This window comes from Pundamilia nyererei, unplaced genomic scaffold (assembly GCF_000239375.1).
Source record: "Pundamilia nyererei isolate P.nyererei 1_Seehausen unplaced genomic scaffold, PunNye1.0 scaffold00101, whole genome shotgun sequence".
NCBI classification, from domain to species: domain Eukaryota; kingdom Metazoa; phylum Chordata; class Actinopteri; order Cichliformes; family Cichlidae; genus Pundamilia; species Pundamilia nyererei.
In genome coordinates, this window is record NW_005187502.1 from 1,969,729 (window position 1) to 1,990,169 (window position 20,441).

The 20,441-nt window shown below is 43.0% G+C and overlaps 1 long non-coding RNA gene across 1 annotated transcript; it reads right to left on the bottom strand.

Moving 5' to 3' along the window:
- Nucleotides 1-11,915: 11,915 nt before the first annotated feature.
- LOC102210054 (uncharacterized) lies at nt 11,916-12,230 on the bottom strand. Its single transcript, XR_311930.1, has 2 exons — nt 12,144-12,230; nt 11,916-12,049 (listed from the first exon to the last, which is right to left on the bottom strand). It is a non-coding gene; the product is annotated as an uncharacterized LOC102210054 (long non-coding RNA).
- Nucleotides 12,231-20,441: the final 8,211 nt, after the last annotated feature.

Below are 20,441 nucleotides of genomic sequence, written 5' to 3' on the forward strand. Positions count from 1 at the left end.
CTGTCAGAGGCTCCCGTCACCTTTGGTCTGTATGGTCTCCATATGGCAGCTTTATGGACCCCTCTATGCCCACCTACACCGAGTCGCAGGTGAAAGCTACAATCAGCCGTCCAACCTGTCAAACATTGCTGCCTAATTTTCCAGGCTGTCCTCCAACTCTACACATAAACACACACACACACACACTCACACACACTAAGAGCTCTCAGATGTTCTCAATATCAGCTGTTGGCCTGTGTGGAGGAACAAGAGCAATTAGAGGGGAATTTCATGCAATCACAGTAGAACAATATACACAGCAGGTTTCCACCCATCCAACTGTTGCTCAAATGTGTTACTCAATGTTTTAACAGCCTGCCTAGAAACAGCAACAAGAGCGAGGAGAAGAAGAAGAAGCTGCCGCCTTCTCCGAAAAGATTGGCAAGGCTCTGCGTGCTTCTCGCTGGTTTTCATCTGCTCGCCCTCTCTTGCATGCTAAGTTGCTGGATGCTGAATCGCTGTGTTACACATGCCTGCTCTGAACTCCTCTGGCCTGCGAGGAGTTTGATGTGGCGACCCGGTGCATATCCACCCACCCGCTCCTCCACATCCCTCCCCTCTGTGTCTCCTGGAAGACAGTGGGATGCTGCTGTGCACCCTGCAGGTGTGTGTGTGTGCACGAGGGTGTTGTATCTCGTTTTTTGACTCCGAGCCCAGTTTCTGAGCTTAGCTCCACCAGCTTTTCTTTGCATACGACCCCTTTACAGAATGCAAGACATGAATGCAGCACACTCAGATGCTCCTGTTGTACTGTGGAAAAATGAGTGCAGTGTCAGTGTTTGAAACTCCTCCTGTATTTTCTCTTTTCTGATTGGCCAAATATTTAGACTTTTCTTGCCTCCTGATGATTTTATGCACTAGAACATTTTCCCAACTTACATCATCATTCATCAGCTTCCTGTGACGTGTGTTAAATGTTTTTATTTGGACTGAAATGTTCCAAAAGCCCCGTTAAACATTTATGTGTCACAGTAAACTCAATAAAAAAAAAGCCTGCTGCTAAGTCTGGGGATTTTGAGCACATTTCATAGGCAGCGTTTTACCCAGAGGGCAATGCTGTCTTACAGTGCTGGGAAAAAGCATTGCTTCAAATTTTAATATTAATCCAAAATAGCCTGAGTAAATAGAAAATGTATTTTCTAAATGATGATTTAAGCTATCACAAAAAGTTACATTTATTGAGTCAACAGAAAAGAAGTGATTAATGACAATTAATTTATGTTTTAAGGTGGGCCAATGACTGTTTCGCAGCAGTGTAGACAGAGTAAGCTTGTGTGCTTGTTTCAGACAACAAGAAATATCTGTTAAAAAAAACTGTTGTTTTCAACTTTATGCATCTCTGCAGTTACAAAGAAAATATTACTTTCATAAAATAATGCGCTCAAATGTTGTGCCAGCTTTTAAATGAGCCTACATTTTGCTAATTGTCCGAGATGCAGATCTGCAGCTACATCCGTGCAGTTCCTCAGGTGGCCACTTGGCCCTGGCTCTAAACGCAAGTCAGTCTCCAGACTGCAGGATACACATGCAGGATTTATTTAAATAAACTCCAGCGTTGAAAAGACAGTAATAATAAAACCGTGGTGGAAGCCAGAAACCCACCATGGTGGTAGTGTTGACTTTTTTAAATGTGGAATTGCAAAATCAATGGGTGCTACTTCCATTTTTTATATACAGTCTGCAGTCATGACCTGAAACCTGTTGCGGTTCAAGCACAGAAAAGGCAGAAATCTAGAGCTCTCTCTAATAGACTTGCAAAGCAATGGAGGCTCTGTTTGGGGTTCATCAACATAATGTAGTCTGTCATTAGGAGCTGGTTTGCTTCCCTTTTAGGCCGCTTTGAAGAAGGTTCAATGGTTGGGTCCTGGGTCCAATTCCAGTCTCTCCAGCCTGGATATACAATTCGGGGGAATATTATTTTCAAGCATGTGAAAGCCAGTCGGATTTGTAAAATGTGCCCTAAAATCCACAAATATGTGTTCAGATGTAAACTGTGATAGAAAAGAAAACATTTGATTAGATGATGAGAGAAACATTTGCTGAGAAAAACATATTCAATGAAAGCACCGGAAGGCATTTCATTAGGAGAGTGTTGCTCCATGCCGCCACATTAAAAATATGAAAAACTCTTAATCCACAGAAAGTGACTGTGCCTGTTTAAAAGCGGCACCGGGTAAAGGTGAAACTGTAATGTTTGTGATTAATTATTAGATTATGCAGAGGGTAATTAAAATATCAGTCAATATTTACTGGGCCATATGCCATGGGCGCTTTTGCAGCCATGACTCGCCTGTGAATTGTAATAGCCCAAACAGGAGGTGAAAAGCACCCTTTGGCGGGTATCTCCCTAATGCTCTTACCCATCTGTCGATGCTCAGCCCGCTGCCGCGTTAACATAATGTTTTGTTTATGATAACGGTGTTAATTCAACACAGGCTTAGGTGCAAAGTGGCAACGGTTGAGCTTTACCGCCATTTATTCCACAATATTTGCATTTGGCAGGGAGCCTACACCGCGCCACTCCTCCCCTCTCCTCCTCCTCTCCTGCATCCACAGAAGATGACAAGCAGCAAACAATGAGAGTCCAAACCGGGCTTAGCACATATTCTTCTGCATGCTGCGCAGCGCTTCTATTTATGTGTGGATTACTACTTGCTCTGAGCATCACAGCACATATGTGTTCCTCCTCTCATCTCCTCTCTTGTTTTTCCTTTCCTTGCCTTTCCTTTCCTCATTCCTCCCCTCTCTGTCTTTGGGTTGGAAAAAAACCCCTAAGCCCCACACTTCCTGTCCAAACTCTAAGAAAGCCACTTCAAAGAGTGTGAGCCGAGATGATTTATGGGAAATGAGTTTCAGACAGGAGACTTTTTCTCTCTTTTCTCGTGCCCTGGACTCTTAGCGGTAAGCTCTGCTTGTTAACCCAGATTTAGATCTCTACCCTGATGGAGCCCATAAAAGTGCTGTGGATTTATATAATGTGGAGCGTAGCCACGTGCCTCAGGTCGCCCTCACTCACTGCATCTCTTCCCTGTCTCCTGACCAGACCTGGACAATCTCTTTTAAAGGCTTGGATGGAGGCTCTGTACTACCTGAGGCTCCACAGCTGGAGGAGAAGAAAGAAGGGGACCGCACACCACATTATGAGATCTACAGGAGTTTAGACTTCATTCCACAGGTTTGGACTTCCTCTGCACACGTTCCGAGTAATAGATAGGACATCAGACAGACATATGTGGGTAATTATAAGCTTTTTTTTTCAGTTTGATGGTGAAAATCTTTCTAAAAAAGAAGAGACTTGACAAGTTTTATTCTGAAATACTCACCGCTCCCCCACTGCACACTTTATAGTATTAATGAAAGAGTATAATGGAACAATATCAGCTACTTGGAAGATGAATTGAAGAGACTGACAAAACAGGCCTAAATACATGTCACAATTTCCTGGAGGAAGTGTGTGAACAAGGACTTTACATAACTCAAGTCCTTCATTTGAAGATTCCCCCATTTGGTTTTCTTGTTTACAAAATTACTGTTTGCATTTACTGTCACCATAAGTCATTATTTACATCAGGAGTTCACAAAGTTTTCAAGAACATCTGGGTGTAAATGCCCACATCAACATTATAAGTGTTTTTCAGTGAGTTTTTGCTAGGTAGGATGTGACCATATATTCTGCGATACATTATGCTCTATTTGGTTACATTTTTTCAATTCAGTTTTCTCTATATAGTGCCAAATCTCAACAGCAGTTGCCTCAAGGCGCTTTATATTGTAATGTAAAGACCCTAGAATAATACAGACAAAACTTAAATGGTCAGATGACCCTCCTAATAGCAAGCACTTTGGTGACAGTGGGAAGGAAAAACTCCCTTTTAACAGGAAGAAGCCTCCAGCAGAACCAGGCTCAGGGGTAGCCATCTGGCACAACCGTTTGGGGGTGAGGGGTACTTTTTGGGAGCTTTGGGGTTCATGTTAATATATTAAGTTATGAAATAACTGTGATTAACAGGGCTGCACAAAAAGTTATTACATTTTGATATTTTTTCCCCTTAACAAATGAAATCATGATTTAAAAACTGAAATTTGCATTTCTTGGGTTATTTTTGTCTAATATTACAATTATTTTGATGATCTGAAACATTCAAGTGTGAGAAACTACCAAGGCAGTAGCGTGTTATCAGCCCCTCTATCACAACGGTCATATTCAGCAAGTGGAGCAGGGAAACCAGGTGATTACCCTCTCCGTCAGAGGATAGACTTTAAAGTTCTGATGCTGGTCCATAAAGCTCTGAATGGTTTAGGACAACAATACATCAGTGACCTCCTGACCCAGTATGAACCTTCCAGATCCCTCAGGTCATCTGGATCTGGTCTTTTATCAGTTCCCAGAGTCAGAACCAGACACGGAGAAGCTGCATTCAGCTTTTATGCTCCTTATATCTGGAACAAACTCCCAGAAAGCCTCAGATCAGCTGAAACACTCAGTTTATTTAAATCCAGGTTGAAGACTCACCTGTTCTCAGCTGCATTTGAATAAAGCACCAAATCCACACTTTTAAGCTTAAATTTCAAAACTTACATTTAACTACTGATTTTATCTGTTTTGATTTTATATACTGTTTTGTTTGCTTGCTTGTTTGTTTGTTTGTTTGTTAGTTTGCTTGCTTGTTTTAATCAATTTTAAATCATGCTTTTTATTTGTTTTTGTTTCTAATGTCTCTGTAAAGTGCTTTGAATCACCTTGTTGTTGAATTGTGCTATACAAATAAACTTGCCTTGCCTTTGCTTGCTGTCCCACCTCTCAGCGTCACCAACTCGGTACTCCAAAGTAGTTCCTTAGAGGAGTCACTGAGTGGTTATGATACCATTTCACAATGTGCAGATTGGTTTCTCCAATCAGCAATCTTTTGCTCTGAAGAACCACGTCCTTCTTTCTTTATTTCAGCATTTCCCATCTGTTGCCACAAACAGTAACAGTGTAATGAAGTCCCTGTTGAAGTTGACACTTGTGCACCAGTTGACTGAGGCCAGGCAGGGGGCAAGATTGCCACTTTCTTCCACATTTGGTGGCTCAGTGGTCAGAGTGGGACACCAACAGAGCCCATATTCATTGGTAGCTACTGGGACACTTGGCTGGTTTGTACCAAAACACATGGTTCTTATATCGCACTTTTCTGCTCTACAATACGCCTCATTCACTTAGGTCCTTTTTAACTCTACACCTCAGAGCTTTAGCTTACACTCGCACATCGATGGATGCAACTTGGGGCTCAGTTTCCTGCCCAAGGATACTTTGGCATGCACACTGGAGCAGCCAGGGATTGACCTCTACCAACCTGTATCTCCACTACTGCCAACCAACTTCTACATAAAAACCTCTACTTTCTGACCACCAGCACATGTATAACAGTACCTAGGTGATTTGTTCGCGTCACATTGTGTGGTATATAGATTTGGCTGCTCTACTGCTGTTATAACAAGTCATGGATGACTCATTTGCACTCCTCGTGCTCTACGTTATATATCAAAATTCAAAAATCAGTTTTTGGATAGAATAAAGGTTGATGACTGGCTGACTCCAGATTTAACCCAAAAAAACAACTTACGTGGTGCTTGGTGAGATGTTGGCATTCATTTCCCTCTTATGCGGCTCCAGCTTGCGTATGCTACATCCTGTGTATAATTTCTTTTCCCTCTGCAATTGATGGCTCAAAGCACAAGTCTAGGTCAACTTATTCCCTTCACCAGGGTAAAGAAGTGTAGCTGCTGCGTGAAGAATCTGCCAATCAATCAAAAGTATCTTTTTAAAGCTGCTCCCCTACCACGCTCTTCATCATTACGTGTATTCGTGTGTGCGCTTTTCCAAGTGTTCAGCACACCTTCAAATCGAAAGCCTTTGGACCGGAGTCAAGAGACTGCCCTCCCACCACCACCACCACTTGGCATCATTAGAGATCTGATCCTCTAATCAACACCAACAAACACACTCCCATCCTCCTCCTGCTCCTCCATCCTGTGGCCCAGCCCCGGGCCTGGCAGCCTGCTGTGGAGAACAGACGAGTTGATGGTTGAGGGGCGGGGGTGGGTGCTGCTAACCGGGTGGGTGATGATGAAGGCAGAGCTGGCTGCATGCTGGGTGGTGGTAGTTTAGTGAAGGGGAGTTCGCTAAAATTCCAGCTCAGTTCCACTGACATACACAATGGCTGTGCCTGCTTTCTGTTCAGCAGCTCGCTGCACAAGTTATTTTCTGCTACACTTGTAAGCCAGAGGTGGATTTTTGGATTTACGGAGCAGGAAGAGGTTGCTTGTGTCATAAAGAAAACACGTACTGGTCAGAATTTCTTTCTTTTTTGAAGGGAGGGGGGGGGGGGGGGGTCAGGTGTGTAATTTGAGACAAATAGGGACCCAAACACAAACACAAAGCAGTGTAACCAAGAGGAGCAAGTGACTCAGCCTCAGGACTCGCTGCCTCAGTGTTGGGCTCTCCAAACCCCAAAGCTGGGGAAACAAAAACACCTCACTCTTCTCTTTAGTTCATCTCCAAATGTTGAAGTGTGTAATCCCTGTCCAAGTCCTCAGCCACGCTGCAGAGTGATGAGGAGACAAGCTGAACGCTCTGAGCCCCCTAACAGCACATTTCCATCACTGTTATGGCACAGTTCAATCTCAGGTGACTAAGAGACTCATTTAATATCCCACCTCCTCTCTCTCTCACACACACACACGCAAACACACACATACAGCTGCTATCTGGAGAGCGCGAGAGCTGCAGTGTGCAAACATCTGGCTGATGTCTGAAGCGTAATTAGCATTTAATAAAAGAGGCTAATAAGGACTTACTTTGAGTAGTGAACAGCTGAACAAAATCAGTCAGAGGAGGACATGGACAGGCTGGCGGTCTGATCTGACTGATAAAATGTTTGACCTACAAGCTGCTCCAAACTTTCTCTGTCAAGGGACTCAAAATAAAATGTTATGTGTTGGGAGAAAGAATGCAGTCCGCAATGCAGGGTTCATATCATTCTCTGGATGACTTTAGCCATGCTGCTGGCAGTTGATTGGTCAGCCACTTCTACTCCAAGGATATGTCATCCCTCAGCTTTGCCACCAACAGGTTGGCGTTTGTGGTAATGTTGTGTTAAACCTTGTGTCTTATGAAGTCTGTACACTTCTTTTAAGCACTTGCTCAGCAGGCCTTTATTTACCCCAAAAATAAAGGCCTTTGAAAATAACTTCAAATCATAAATCACACAATGATTTGTGTGATTATTAACATGTTTTTTTAAATGTTAAAAAAGGGTTAAGTCTTTGTCCATGGAGTGGACACTACACGGTCAGCCTATTACTGTAAATGTAAACTCTACTTTAGTACCATTTATGAAATTTAGGTGTTACTGTTGTTTCTGTTATAGCCTCACAGTCAGAACAGTTAAACCATTTATCTCTGATGGCCTAGTTGAAGATCGTGGCTAAGAAGCTCCACTGTGATGACCGTAAGTGGTGAAGAAAACAGAAGGTGCATCGTTTCAATTTAAATAAAATTGAAATTTAAAAGGCCAAAATTTTCCTGAAAAGACAGGTTGATGACATAACTGTTGAGTTAGTGGGTGAATGTGAGTTTTAGACAGACTTTTTCCTGTACCAGAGAGCTTTATGTGAACTTTTTGGTGATATGACTACAGAAAAAACAAAGTGACTGACTTGGTGAACTATTTAGAGTTAGTATTCCAGGACAAACGTAGTAACCTAATTCCTTTTTCAGCCATTGTGTGGATACAGTTCCTTAATTGAACCCTGTGCTTTCTCACTCATTTGGGACAATCCAGATTTTCAGTTTAACAGAGCAACACTTCACTTTACAACATGGGAGCAGAAAGGAATCTCACGTCTTCATCACATCTTTCGTGATAAAAGTTCATGTCAGCCTCTAATCTGTTCCAAAGATTTGGATTAGACAGCCAAAATATTCTCTACCACCTTACAGTGAGCTATGAGTGTGTTCACCCGTGGCTTGAAACAACTCAAAAGCTTTCCTCTATCTCCTCATTTGTGCTTCCTCAGTGAGACGACCGCAATTAGTCTTCCAACCAAACAAGCTAAACCCACACTCACTGCTTCAGCCATTGCCAAGAAAATAATACTTATTATTAGAAAATCAAGCAATCACTTAGCATTAATCACTGGTTGAATAATACCAATTGAAGAAATATTAGTGAAAAGAGTGTCTGCCTCCTTAAAAAATTTATTACGTTTGATTTGGCCGACTGTGCTTAGTTTGCACGTACGGGCCCAGCCGTGGGTCTGGTGGGCTTGTTTTCACCCCCTCCCTGATTTCTCTGTAGCTCCACCCCTTTCTGGTTGCTTTCCTCTGCCTCGCCTCTGTGACTGCAACTACTGCAGGAGATGTAACCGCCGGTCATAATTCATCGGTTACTTTCTGTCTCTCTGGAGATTCCCGGGTGGATGCTCTGGGCTGCCCTCTTTCTTCCGCTGGTGGGGGCGGGCTAGAGACTCCTCTGGGTGCCGGATCTGTGGGTCTGCGGGAGGGTGGGAGGTCAATGACTCTGCCTCTTCTTTACTATCTCTCAACGGGTTGGTTTGACCTCACCTGTCTCGCTTCTTTTAATCCACAGCACTAGTGCACTGACACTGACACATACGAGTCATAACTATACTGATGTAGAGCAGAATACGACTCACTGTAAATGGTGAGGGTGGGCTGGGATGGTGGTCGGACTATCTGCGACTGCCTCGTTTTCTCCTGTTCCACCTTCCATCAATTTTAATGCAACTCACTAAACCACTTATAGGTGGGGCTCACACCAATCAGGCATGAGGAAAATGTACTTAATTAACTTTAAGAATTTATAGATGTCCCCAATCAGGAAGCTGGATAACATACACGATTTAAATATATATTTATCCAATTTTTAAAAAAACGAAAAAACAGCTTTTGGGTTGGTCCGGCTTGGTGTGAGTCCTGGGGGTATTGTGTTGGCCTGTGTGATGCATTCCCTCCGTGCCCACTGTCCCGTCCCTTCACCCAGCTCACTGGGTTGGGGTGAGTGCCTCTCGCTTCCACGATTGGTCGGGGTCTGAGGCCTGTGGGGGTGGGCTGTGGCGCCTGGGTCGTGCTGGCCGGGTCTGTTCGGTGTCCCTCAGCTTCTGCAGTGTTCTGGGTCCTTACTACATCTGTGATGCTGTGCTGGTGGACACTAGCTCTCCGTGCAGACTTTCATACATGTTTCTCACACAGCACACTGATGTTCTCGGCTTATTGGTCTTTACTATTGTTTTCCAGACTATGGATTCTGGGCTCGCGAGTTCTCATCATCAACGCTCTTTGTTATAATGTTTGTGTTCCAGTGACTCGGGTGATCTTGATGGGGCTGGTGATGCTTGAATGTTTGGTTTTTGGGTCTCATCAGGGTGCACCTTTAATGGTGCGGTTATTATGACATACTGACACAACCTCACAAATGTGCAGCTTCTCTGTCTCGGGTCCATACATACAGCTAATGGACTCAGGGGATAATCTGCAGGTGGACAGTGCAGCTGTCACAAACAGATAAACAATATGACTGTGTATTTAAAAACTAATTCAGCGACTGTGCAGCTGCCAAATGAAATCTTTAAATCCATAACTGCTCTACAGAGTTTATTCCATCATGTTCTGATTAAACTAGCAATCACACGCTATTTAATGCTACCATACTGCCAATAAAAACAATCATATTTATAGTCTGGCATCAAATGACATCTCACCTTTCAGTTTGTGCGTGCATTGCAATCCTCTGAAACACATACTGTAAGTCCACTGCAAACCTGATCCTGTCCACTTCCATGTTGTCCCCACGGACCTCATCCCTGTTCTTTGTGTTGAGCTCAGCATGCTACCTGGCCTGCTGTGTTCAGTGTGTGTCTGTGTCCTTTCCACAGCCTGATCACTGCTGTGATTTATCCTCAGTTATAAGGGCCAGAACACATAAATGTATATTTAAAACTTATAAACTCCTACCATACATAAAATGATTAAAGTCCCTGTTTTGATTAACTCCCTGCCCACCCACCACAAATGGGTTTGATTTGTCAGTGCAAACTAGATCCAGGTGATGTTCCACGCTCTCTTCCAGGGCGGCAGTCGATCAAAAACAGGACATGTTTGAGTTTAATCAGCTCTGCGACAAACCTGGACACGCCTTAGACTTAGAAGTGTAGTTTCCCAGCGCACTGTACTGAGCCATTTTCGACCTGAACTCAATGTTGCAGCTTAGAGTTGTTTTATTACCACCTAGTAAGCACTAATTCAGCCAGGGATGCAGAATGATGCAAGCCAAAGCAATCCGCTGAGTGTGGGTAGCTTTCATCGCATTTCCATTCACCAGATAGCTGTGATCCTGCGCTGTCAGCTTTAAAAAGCTTATCAGCAGGGAAAGCACAGCAGCAGCGTTGGACTTGAGCGACTTCGAATTAAGATGTTACTTATTTTAATTGTACTGAATGTTTTTTCTCGAAGCAGTTAATTTGTTCCCTGAAAAGCAGGATTGCTTCTCTTAGGCTTCCAAATTTTAGGTTGACTTGATATCCCTGACATTTTTTACCATTTTAAAATCTCAAAGCAGGAATATTTTATCCAGAAACACATTAAACTCTGCTGGTGTTAGACTTTTAAACCTGCAAGAGTTTTTTTATGTCTCGTTTTCAAAAAGTCTGTTAACGATGGATACATTTTTTCAGCTCATTATTTTGATTGTCAGGATTACAGCTTTACTGTTTTGGTTCATGCCTCTTCTAATTTCCATAAATATCCCACATTTAATGATATTAATGATTTATATGAATATCACAATATTAATATTGATAATATCTAACTTTTAAGATTAGGCTTTAAACATTCCTATTATTAGAGGTGGATCAGGTGACCCTGACTCCTCCCTTATGCCGGGACTCCACCACTCTGCATTTAATCATTGGTTATTATTTTTCTCTGGCTCTTTTCCAGCTTCCACAGCCCATCACTCCCAAATGCTCATGGCAGATAGCTGCCCCTCTCTGAGCCTAGTCCTCTCAGAGGTTTCTTCCTGTTAAAGGGAGGTTTTCCCTTCCCACTGTTGCCAAGTCCAGCTCCAGGCCCCGAGGGCCAGTGTCCTGCAGGTTTTAGATATGTCCTTGATCCAACACATCTGATTTAAATGGTTAAATTACCTCATCAACGTGTCTTGAAGTTCTCCAGAGACCTGGTAATGAACTAATCATTTGATTCAGGCCCAGGGTGAGATCTAAAACCTGCAGGACATCGGCCCTCGAGGCCTGGAGTTGGACATAGAGGGTAATCTGATTGTTGGGGTTGTCACTCTATGGTTATATTTGGTGTTTTTAAAATAAAATTGAGTCAAATTGAAATTGAAATTGAAGAACATCAAGCCCCTGAAATCAAAAGGCAGCTGTTTTTGGATTCTTTTCAGGAATTTTAAGAAACTATACCAGAGCTTATTTTTAAATATTTCATATATTTGACTTTATTTTACCAGTGAAGCACTGAAACATCGCTCAAGTCTGTTAAATGTCCAAGCATGAAACCGTTTTCAAACACATTAGTCATGTTATCTTGTTTTGTTTTTTTAATTTCTTTATTAATCATTGAACTACTGCATCAAATACTGTCCTTCTTTGAGATGCACTGTCATCGCAGTGTCCTGTAATGTTGTGGTTATATTATGGGACTCTTCCCGTTTATAATTCAAAGCCACACAGGTTTAGTTGCCCTTAGAAAAGTGTCAGAATACACTGTGCATCACAGTTTGTTGTGTAGGGGGCTGCATAGCTGCAGACCAGTCAGGGTGCCCATGCTGACCCCCTTCTTCCACTAAAAATGACCAACAATGTGCATGCGAGCATCAGGACAGGACCACAGAGCAATAAAAGAAGGTATCCTGGTCTGATGAATCACACTTTCTTTCTTCTTTTTCTGGTGTGTTGCTTACTGGAGAACACCCGGCTTCAGGATGCACTGCAGGAAGAAGGTAGTTGGCAGAGGCAGCATGATGCTTTGGGCGATTTTGGGAAACCTTGGGTCCTGCCATCTATGTTACTTTGGCACGTACCACTTGCCGAAGCATTGTTGCAAATCATGTACACCCTTTCATGGAAACAGTACTCACTGGTGGCTGTGGCATCTTCCAGCAGGATAATGCAGCCTGTCGCAAAACAAAAAGGGTTCAGAATTGGTTTGAGAAGCACAACAATGAGTTTGAAGTGTGGACTTGGCTCCAAATTCCCCAGATCTCAACCCAATCGAGTAACTGTGGGACTGTGCTGGACAAACATGGAGACCCCACCTCACAACTTACAGGACTTAAAGGATCTGTCGCAAACATCTTGGTGCAGATACCACAGCACACCTTCGGGGTCTAGTGGAGTCCATGCCTCGATGGGTCAGGGCTGCTTTGGCAACGAAAGGGGAACCAACAAAATATTAGGCATAGGGCATCATGTTGTGTCTAACTAGAAGACTGGCCAGAGAGCACATGCTCCGTCGATGTGAGTGCTCACTTGTGCTGTTTCAAAGACAAACAGACAAAAGCACAACACGTGATGATCACATCCAGCGCTTACTATAAGGACAGTTTTTAAAATCTAAGCTTTACTTTTTTTTTTTCCATTTACATCTGTAAAACTTTACTTCAAGTCTGAGCTGAACACATGCATGTACAAGTCCAATTTTATAACATCACAGCTAGCTTGGAAGCCAGTCGTAATCCAGAAAGCAACTTAAATAAACTCCCAGCAACACATCCACCTACTGATACCATATCGGACAGATTATTGTTCAAAGCAAAGTATTTTTAAATGTTTTAAAAGATGTCTGGAGGGGATCTTTAATGCGCGCCGCTCACCTCAGTCTAAATGGAGACATCCTGTTTCACAGGAAGGTGTCACTCACAAATTATACAGCTCGCAGTAATCAGGAATCGGGCCAGCACCAGCATCCTCCAGAACAGATCTTCTTTTTTCCCGTTTTTTTTTTTTTTTTAATCTTACTCTTTCTGTAAAACAGTGTGTATACGTGTGTTTTGACACCTTCTACTAATTCATGCATTTGTTATTAGAGCTATCCATCAGTGTGTAATTAGACGTTTGCCCTGAGAAAGATCTGATGATACATCGTATACCATAAATACTATGCTGTCATGTTATGAAGGGAATAAGTCACGGGGATACATTTCCACAAACATGTCAGTCAGTAGAAAAGCTGTTTAATGAAAGATGACAGAGAGAACTCCTCAGGCAAAAGAAGCAATAGCATACCCGAATTAACATAAGCATCATTCCAGTTGTCAAGCTCGCTCCCCACTTTACTGGTATTTTTAAGTCAGGATAAACCTGAGGAATGGAACAACCATTAAAACAAACACTGATTCTGTTTTCTCTGGCACCGGGCTGCATTTCACAGGGAGGGAGAAGAAAAAGAGAAGAGAAAAGAGGGGGAAAGAAAACAACCACGGCTGCTTTTCTGGCAGGAGCATGAGATGCGGTGGTAGAGAGCCGAGAGCGGCATCTCGTGCCAGCACATCCACATGTCATTTCTGTTTAGACACACCTTGGAGAATGTGACCTCTTTCCAAGCCTGGCCTGGCAAGGGGTCCGCGGTGATGGGAAGGCAGAGCCCCGGATTGTGGTGAACCTGTGCCAGACAGCTGCCTCCCACCATGTGAATACATGCGTGTGCGCACTCATGACTCACTACATGCAAGGTATGTGTGCACTGCAACTTTGCAGCTCAGTGACGTTGGTTCTGGCACGCCAGCCGCTCACTGGCTCCACCGCTCGTCTGTGATCTGTTGGTTGGCCCCGTTGGTGTCGCCACCACAATCTCAGCCCAAAAATCCCTCCTCCGTGCCAACGTACACTAGGTTTCAGCTTTTACTGAGCTTGTTGGGGGCAGAGTTGGCGAGAGCGAACACACCACATAGATCACGGCTGTAGGGGTACAATAACAGGTAGCCGAACCCTCCCTTGCATCGGCTACTACGGTGTATCAAGGTGGACACAAGGACCAGCCGACCTCAAAGTTGATGGGTAATTTATTTATCGTGACTTCATAGAAATCTGATCAGTTTGACTTGCTGATGAAAAAAAAAAAAAAATCAACATTTTATTGCTGTGTCTACAAAGCTTACTTAAATAGTAAAATGACAATACATTAATATTGCTGTTACACAATGTAAATCCTTATATGAAAAGACCCTGTTCTGAACTGGGCCTCATTTACTCTACGTCTTAAAAAATGGATAGTCAGACCTGAGCTGTTTCTTTTTTCGCAGACTTTGTGCTCGTCTCTCTCAAGCTGAATTCCGACCCACTCCTAATCAGTTTCTGTCTCTTTTTCTCTTCCTTCATCTTCTTCTTTAAACCTTCACTCATTTGCACCTTATTAACTTACTCTTTGATTCTGTCTCCACTGTTGCATCCCGAGTTTCTCCCTCTCAGCCCTTCTTTCACTGTCTGAGATCATGAAACTACTCTTTTTTTTCCTTTTTAAGTCTCGCACGGCATCGAGAAGTCCCGGTATAGTGTGATTAGGAGCCAAAAAGTTAATATGCTTTAAAGTTAATTTGAAACAGGTCAGCAGCAATAACAGGTCTAATCAACCGAATGGATAAAATAATGATGTGCCAAAATAAGTCACCGAAGCGCTCAGGAATACAATCGTTCCCAAAAGAACATCGTGTGTAATAGGAACTGAAACTAGTGATTGAGACCATAAACTCATCAGGAAAGTGTTTACTGAGATCATGAATCAAAAGAGACACGAGCTTTTCCCACAGACTTCTAAACATCCAGACATCTTTCACAGTACTCGTAATTAGTAAGAATCCAGGATACTGCACTTCCTCACTGGTGTCACTTATACATCTTTGTGATGTTATAGACAGGAGATATTCCCAATATGGTCGAATCAGGGACATATTATAATATTAGGAACAAGTCAGTGTAGCACATCCATGGACAGAGCCTGATCAGTGCTTTGTTTATGGCTTATTTATAGTGAGTCACAAATAGATTACGAGTTTTACAATTTTACTACCGTTTACATTCGCTGCCCCCATCTTGGATTGAATTCTTAACTCGGGATTGGTGGGTTTTCTTTTGGCTTTCCGAGTACAAATTCCTAGTTGAAGGGGCTTGAAAATTCCGACCAGGAACTGGAACAAACCAATAGTTCAGAACTGGGAGTACAGAACCCCGACCAATCAGAATAAAGATTAAAGCTGGCGTAACTAGAGAGCGACCCAGAGGGAGAGAAGCTAAAATGGCATGTTTTAAATTTAAATGGAAAGGCCTAGACCAAAGAATAGTATAAGGCAGGATTATTCTGAACTGGGAATCATGCAAAGCTACTCTAGCTGTTCTAAAATCAGGCTCTGTTTGACATGCAAAATAAACCCTTTGACGGGAGGTTGTCATGTAAGGAATTAATATACGATTGAAAGCCACACAGGGGAAAAAAAGCTTTAAAAAAAAGAAACCATTAGTGAGCTGAAGAACAAAGGAGCTAACAGAGAAGGAAAATGTTTTCCCCAATTTGTTCAGTACTGCTTCCATAGTATTAATGTGTTTGTGTATTTTACTGCTGTCTGTTAACTGGAAAGCAGTTTGCTCGACTCTGTCGTAATTTTTAAATAAAGTTGGATTGGATAATTTAGGTACTAATAGGGCCTTTTTATGAATACAAACACTTTTGTAGAGTTTGAGATTTCACCCTGATGCCAATGGTAATATTCCTAAGGGGAAGCGTGTCACACATTACCCATCACAATAGTGGATTTAAGGCGGCAGCTTAGCAGCGAGGGGGCACCCAGGTTGTGTCGAGGCTGTGTGGAGACAGGGAGGGGGGATGTGGAGGGGTTGAGTAGACAGGCATGCAAAAAGACACTCACCTGTGTACGGCAGGGATAAGCAAGCCGACAGCCACACAAAGCACAGACACAGCAGAATCCTACTCCCTGCTCGCCATTTGGCCTCCGGCAGTGAGGGGTAACTGAATTACAGCAGCAGCAAAAAAGCTAATCTCACTTCCTCTGTGGGGGTCGCGCGCGTGTGCACTTGTACGCCTGTCTGTGGGGTGTCGCGAAGCATTCATTTGTGGGTCCACGCGCATTCGTTCAGACTCAGCATGCACTTTGGAAAGCGTGTCATCCCGACAGTGAGAGTGTATGTTTACTAGATGAAGATGAAGGCCCACATCCAACTGTCCTGCAGGCACCAGAAGGTGAGCCGTAACAGAGGTGAGGAGCATGCGAGCATGCTTATATGTGTGTGACAACTCGAGTATGCATGAAGCTTGTTTACATCGTCTGAGCATGTGTCCACTTGTTAAAGACACCCGTACCCCGTCCCCAACACTCAACTTGAGAAGCTATCGTCTAACATCAGGCAGATACAACCAGTATTTGCAAAGCCTCCGCAGACTCCCAGGAAACAGATGGAAAACCTGAAAAACGGATTAAAATAGTGATTTCGAGCAGGCTCTGTTTGCTTTGAGCCGACTAACATACTCTTGTTGTTGGCTGTTAAGTTCACAAGTTAAATGTTTTTTGGCAGGCAGGAGCAAAAAGCAATGATAGAGTGTACAGTTACACCAGCTGACACAGCTGATAACACCAACATGAAGCACCTGTTTAATGAGTTATTTTGTTATAGCGAGCGCTGAAAACAAAGTACAGCAGAGGTTGATGAGAACAGAATGTTAATAAGAATCAATTTTCTTAAAAGCTTATCCAGCTTAGAGTGTGGGTGGCTGGAGTCTGTCCCTGTTGTCACAGAGCGAGAGGCAGAGTACACCTGCGACAAGTCACCAGCCCGTCACGGATCTAAGAAATCAAGACACATGGCCCCACACTCTCACATCCTTAGCTACACTCAATGTAGACTCACCAGTTTACCTAAGATGTATGCTTTTGTACTGTGGGTGGAAACTCATACAAGCACAGGCAGAAGTTACAATCTTCCCAACCTGATGAATGGCGTTAATTTAGCTAATCAAGCACCAAAGTAACCTTTGTTAGCCTCATGGACATTTTTTTTTTTTTAAAAGCCTTCAAAATCAGTAGGACTCATTCTCAAAGAACTACAACTCCCTCTTGCATAGTCTCATGGTTAATGGGTATGGAGCTGAAGTTTTAAAAATTACAAAAATTTGTGCATAACACATCCCACACCTGTGTGATTTAGCAACAGCATGGAGCCGTTTTGAATGGAGAAACAGATAATGGTGTCCATCCGTCTCTTCCACTTATCCTCGTCAGGGTCGCAGGGGGACTGGATCCTAGCCCAGCTACCATAGAGCGAGAGGCAGGATACATTCTGGACAGGTCGCCAGTCTGTCACAGGGCTAACACATAGAGACAGACAACCAGTCGCACATATTACCAACTATCCCCACTAACTGCATGTATTTGGACTGTGGGAGGAAGCCAGAGTACCCGGAGAGAACCCACACAAACACGGGGAGAACATGCAACCTCCACACAGAAAGGCCCCACCAGGTGGTGGAATCAAACTCAGGACCTTCTTGCTGTGAGGCAACAGTGGTCATAATCGCACCACCGTGCTGCGCCAAATAATGATGTATTGTTTCTTTGGTGTTAAGTTTATTTTGGGGGCAATTTCCCTTTATTCGACTGTTTGGTAATGAAGAGCAGACAGGAATGAGAGGGAGAGAGCAGTAGAAGACACATAACCCAGCACCACACTTTAGACTCAAAGCTTGGCTGCTGTACTTCAGCCATGTGGCACATGGACACCTACTCAACCAGTGAGCTAAAGTTGCATCCTGTTAAACGCATTTAAACATTAATTATAAAGGGGAAAAGAAGGGAAACCTAAGAGTCCACCAGGGTTTAAACCTTAATGAATTACTGCTACTTTTGTACCGAGGCCTTGCTAATGCATCTCCTGCCGAATAATTAACCAGGAAATAAATAAAAGCCTTAATAATCCAATCCAGTGAAAGTTTGTTCATAGTTAAGAAGTCTACTCATTCCAGTGCTAAACATCCTGCCCAGCACTTTGAAACCACTCTATGTACTTATATTTACCTCTACTAACACCCATTTTAGAGCCAGCAGCACAGTCTTATGTACTAACCCAGCGGACCCCAACTCCGGGCCATGGACCGGTACTGGGCCGCGAGAGTTGAGGCTCGGGTGTGAAATTTATGATTTTTAGGGTTTTCATCGTTATTTTTAAATAATTTTTATCATTAACTTGGTTTCCTTGGGTCTTTTCCTGTGTGTTATGAATAAACTTTTTTTTTTTGGTACCAGTACTGGTTTTATTTTGTTGTATTTATCTGCGACACCTTAAAGGCCGGTCCGTGAAAATAATGTCGGACACAAACCGATCCGTGGCGCAAAAAATGTTGGGGACTAACCTGTACCTATACACAGACTTGTATTATTGTAAGATCTTCACCCTACAATGTAAAGTGGCTTGAGGCAACTTTGCTGTGATTTGTTGTCACTAAAATTGAATTGAATGCATCAGCCTGAGCAATGACAGCAGAAACAGGAGAACTAAACCTGGATGGCTTTAGATAGAAAACATGTTGTTTTGCAATTTGCACAACCAGTTCTCCAATGCAGCACATTGGAGAACTGGTTGTCTTAGTGCACACAGAAACCTGAATGGTTATCATGTCCTGGTGTCAGATAAAACAAAGTGGATAGAAATACATTTTCATCCAATCTGGATCAGGTTGAGGCCAGCACAGTTTCACTATCAGCTTTTCTCAGAAATAAGAAAGTAGTAAGCCTAACAGTATTTTGTATTGGTATAGAAATGAGAAGAAAAAAAAAAGAAAAACACCTAGACATCTGAACCAAACAAAACGTTCCCCTGAAATATATTTATCATTTGAGGTCCAGCTACAGTCTCAACCACTAATTCTCTCAATCATCTTCACCTTTCGGAGCTCTTTGTAACACACGTGAACGTAAATAAATAAATTCTACTGCGCCTTAGTCACCGTCGGTCAGCGGGATTGAACTGACTCACAGAGGTGAACGAGTTACACTCAGAGTAACATTATGTTTTCTCTGGGTGTATCACAAAACAGAACTAAAACAGAACAATACGCCTGAGGCATGACTGGCTGACTAAAAACTTTGCATCCTTCCACTGGTGTGTAGCTGCACGCTGGATACCTTTCATCACCCTTTCTCGGGCATCCAGTCTAGGAGCCATGACAGCCAGTTGTGTTGCCGTTTCCCCGTCTTCCTCCAGCAGCATGTTCAGAACCGGCGGACCGGGTTAGGCTGGAGCCCAGGTTCTCTTCCAAGAGCCTGAAAAGCATAGCGTGAGTGTGCGCCGTTCCACTACAATCCTTGCGGTAGTTTTATCTTGTGTGATGTGGTTGCGATGCGGAGGTGGAACACAGAGAGCCCGTGTTTGTCTATGCTTGAATGCTTTCTTGTGCGTGTTTACATTTGTGTGAACATTCTAACATGTGATGTTTGCTGCTAAATGTCAGCAGCTGGCGGATTGCAGACAGCAGCGAACACCACCTGCACTCCAAACCATCTGACTGGCAGGGATACAGTTGGCCAATGATTTGATGCCGACTGACGAAAATTACACTGTTGTAGCACAAATGTGACAAGGACTAGTTACAGGTTACTTCTGAATAAATAAATGAAAAAAAATACTACAAGTTAAAGTCAGTTTACTCTAACGGGGAACTGACGCCCCAGTTTGTAGCCTGCATTAGAACTTCGATGTTTAGTGTTTGATGCTCTCCCTCTTTTTTCCAAGTAGGTACGGTGGCCCTGAAAGGTCAAATGCACTGCAACTTAAGAAAACAGCAGCAAATAGAAAAATGCTTCACACAAAATAGAGTGGAAGTTGAATAAAACACAATAGAAATTAAAAACAAAATGCCACAAAAGCTCACAAAGACTGTAAAGTGATTGACCAGCTGAGAAAGTGACAAGCTAATAGTAAACAGCTGACTGCAAACACGTATCTTCAGTATTTTACACAACACAGAAGACTCAGTGCAATCCTCTGCATGTTCTGGTTTTTGTCACTCACGCAGCTGTTCTGTCAAAAACACGCATCCCCTGTGTTTTGTGAGTTTTTTCCTACTTCTGTTTTGTTTTTTGTGCTTTTGCAGCATTTTTTTTTAGAAAGTTGCAGTTTATTTGACCTCTCCTACATCAGTTGCTCTGGATGCACTCGGAGGGGCCAAAACGTTAAGCTCTGTCCCAAGGCCAAACAACAAAAGTACAAAAAGAAAAAACAGTCCCTCTTTTTGATTTTTTAAACTGAAAGGTGAATCTTTGTCGGGGGAAACGTCGCATCATGATTTAATGCTGGGCCAAAAGTGCTGCAAAGTCTTC